The sequence below is a fragment of the Chiloscyllium plagiosum genome, chromosome 46 (genome assembly GCF_004010195.1).
Source record: "Chiloscyllium plagiosum isolate BGI_BamShark_2017 chromosome 46, ASM401019v2, whole genome shotgun sequence".
In the NCBI taxonomy this organism is placed as follows: domain Eukaryota; kingdom Metazoa; phylum Chordata; class Chondrichthyes; order Orectolobiformes; family Hemiscylliidae; genus Chiloscyllium; species Chiloscyllium plagiosum.
The window spans coordinates 4861321-4865167 of NC_057755.1; positions in this window are offsets into that span (position 1 = coordinate 4861321).

Below are 3847 nucleotides of genomic sequence, written 5' to 3' on the forward strand. Positions count from 1 at the left end.
TCATACAGTCATAGAGATGTACAGCACGGAAACAGACCCTTTGTTCCACCCCGTCCATGCTGACCAGATATCCTAACCTATTCTAGTCTCTTTGGCCCATATCCCTCCAAACCTTCCCATTCATAAACCCATCTACCTACATTTAAAAGTTGCATTTGTACCAGCCTCCACCACTTCCTTTGACAGCTCATTCCATTCATGTACCACCCTCTGTGTGAACAAGTTGCCCCTTAGGTCTCTTTCATATCTTTCCCCTCTCACCCTAAACCTATGCCCTCTAGTTCTGGACTCCCCCATCCCAAGGAAAAGACTTTGTTTATTTATCCTATCCATGCCCCTCATGATTTTATAAACCTCGATAAGGTCACCCCTCAGCCTCTGATGCTCCAGGGAAAACAGCCCCAACCTATTCAGCCTCTCCCTGTAGCTCAAATTCTCAAATCCGGACAAACTCCTTATAAATCTTTTCTGATCCCATTCAAGTTTCACAGCATCATTCCGATAGGAAGGAGACCAGAATTGCACGCCATATTCCAACAGTGGCCTAACCAATGTCATGTCCAGCCGCAACATGACCTCTCAATGCCTATACTCAAAACTCTGACCAATAAAGGAAAGCATACCAAACGCTGCCTTCATTCTCTTATCCACCTGCCACTCTACTTTCAAGGAGCTACGAACCTGCACTTCAAAGTCCCTTTGGTCAGCAACTCTCCCTCGGACCTGACCATTAAGTGCATAAGTCCTGCTAACAGTTGCTTCCCCAAAATGCAGCCCCTCGCTTTTATCTAAATTAAACTCCACCAAGTGGAATAGAATTGAAGGTTTTGGGGTGTTTTTGAAACATGCTAGTCACACATACATGGAAGTGAGTTACATATTGGAATCTAATCAAGAGGGTTCCGGGTGATTCATATAAATCCGACAGTGGGGAAACAAGCCCTTCGGCCTAACCAGACCACACTGACCCTCAAAGGAATAACCCATTCAGACCCATGTCCCCACATTTACCCTTGACCAATGCACCTCACCTACACATCCCTGGAACACTTTGGGCAATTTTAACAGGGTTTGGATTGGAAGTTTAATATATAGAATAACAGCTACCCAGGAGTGTGATACAGACTGGAATCTAATCAAAGGATTGAGGTGGCAAATGTACAGAGTGCCTTAAAAATGGAAGTCAGTTACAGATTGGAATTTTATCAAGGGGATTCGGAATGATTATGTGTAGAATAACAGATACCCAGGAGTGAGCTGCAGACTGCAGTCAAATTGAGGGGATTGGACGATTTGAGTCAGAGAGTCATAGAGATGTACAGCACAGAAACAGACCCTTCGGTCCAAACCGTCCATGCGTACCAGCGATCCCAACCCAATCTAGTGCCTCCTGCCAGCACCCAGCCCATATCCCTCCAAACCCTTCCTATTCATATACCCATCCAAATGCCTTTTAAATGTTGCAGTTGTACCAGCCTCCACCACATCCTCTGGCCGCTCATTCCATTCATGTACCACCCTCCTTGAAAAACTTGACCCATAGGTCTCTTTTATCTCTTTCCCCTCTCACCCTAAGCCGATGCCGTATAGTTCTGGACTCCTCGACCCCAGGGAAAAGACTTTGTCTATTTACCCTATCCATGCCCCTCATAATTTTGTAAACCTGTATAAGGTCACCCCGAGCCTATGACGCTACAGGGAAAACAGTCCCAGCCTGTTCAGCCTCTCCCTGTAGCTCAAATCCTCTAACACTGCCAACATCCTTCTAAATCTTTTCTGAACCCTTTCAAGTTTCACAACATCTTTCCGATAGGAAGGAGACCAGAATTGCACACAATATTCCAACAGTGGCCTAACCAATGTCCTGTCCAGCCGCAAAATGACCTCCCAACTCAATGCTCTGACCAGTAAAGGAAAGCATATCAAACACCTTCTTCACTATCCTATCTACCTGCGACTCCACTTTCAAGGAGCTATGAACCTGCACTCCAAGGTCTCTTTGTTCAGCAACACTCCCTAGGACGTTACCATTAAGTGTGTAAGTCCCGCTAAAATTTGCTTTCCCAAAATGCAGCAACTCGCATTTATCTGAATTAAACTCCATCTGCCGCTTCTCAGCCCATTGGCCCATCTGGTCCAGATCCTGTTGTAATCTGAGGTAATCCTCTTGTCTGTCCACTACACCTCTAATTTTCATGTCATCTGCAAACTTACTAACTGTACCTCTTATGCTCGCATCCAAATCATTTATGTAAATGACAAAATGTAGTGGGCCCAGCACCGATCCTTGTGGCACTCCACTGGTCACTGGCCTCCAGGCTGAAAAACAACCCTCCACCACCACCCGCTGTTTTCTAGCCAGTTTGAGCCAGTTCTGTATCCAAATGGCTAGTTCTCCCTGTATTCCATGAGATCTAACCTTGGTAATCAGTCTTCCATGGGGAACCCTGTCGAACGCCTTACTGAAGTCCATATAGATCACATCTACTGCTCTGCCCTCATCAATCTTCTTTGTTACTTCTTCAAAAAACTCAATTAATCAAGTATGTGAGACATGATTTCCCACGCACAAAGCCTTGTTGGCTATCCCGAATCAGAGCTCAAAATGTGTTGCTGGAAAAGCGCAGCAGGTCAGGCAGCATCCAAGGAGCAGGAGAATTGATGTTTCAGGCATGAGCCCTTCTTCAGGAATGTGAGAAGGGCTCATGCCTGAAACGTCGATTCTCCTGATCCTTGGATGCTGCCTGACCTGCTGCGCTTTTCCAGCAATGAATTTTCAGCTCTGATCTCCAGCATCTGCAGTCCTCACTTTCTCCTATCCCGAATCAATCCTTGCCTTTCCAAATACATGTACATCCTGTCCCTCAGGATTCCCTCCAACAACTTGCCCACCACTGAGGTCAGGCTCACCGGTCTTTACCCTTTTATCCTTAATATATTTGTAAAAGCCCTTTGGATTCTCCTAAATTCCATTTGCCAAAGCTATCTCATGTCCCCGTTTTGCCCTCCTGATTTCCCTCTTAAGCATACTCCTACTTTCTTTATACGCTTCTAAGGATTCACTCGATCTATCCTGTCTATACCTGACATATGCTTCCTTCTTTTTCTTAACCAAACCCTCAATTTCTTCACTCAGCCAGCATTCCCTAAACCCAACAGCCTTCCCTTCCACCCTGACAGTAATATGCTTTCTTTGGATTCTTGTTATCGCATTCCTGAAGGCTTCCAATTTTCCAGCCGTCCCTTTACCTGCGAAAATCTGCCTCCAATCAGCTTTTGAAAGATGTGTTGACTAGTCAAGGTACTTCTCCCAGTTGTGAAAAATTCAAAATGAGAGGGCCAATGCTAACGGAGAGAGAGAGGAAAGATTTAAAGTGGTACTAAGGAGCAAACCTCTTCATGCAGAGAGCAGTGAGCGTATGGAATGAACTAGCAGAGGATGTGCTGTTGGTAGCTATAATTAGGATTGTTAAAAAGACAGCTGACTGTTTGCATCAATAGGAAGTGTGTAGAGAGCTATAACTAAGAAGGAAACAGAGGATTACTAAGAAGGAAATACGCAGAGAAAAAATGAGGTACTGGCCATTAATATAAAGGAGGATAGTAAAGGCTTTTTTAGGTATGTGAAAGGAAAAGGTTAAGACTAAAATTGGGCCCTTGAAGACAGAAACAGGGGAATATATTACAGGGGAAGAAATGGCAGAAGAATTGAATCGGTACTTCAGATCTGTGCTCACTGGGGAAGACACAAGCAATCTCCCTGAGGTAACAGTGGCTGAAGGACCTGAACTGAAGGGAATTTATATTTGCCAGGATTTGGTGTTGGAGAGACTGTTCGGTCTGAAGG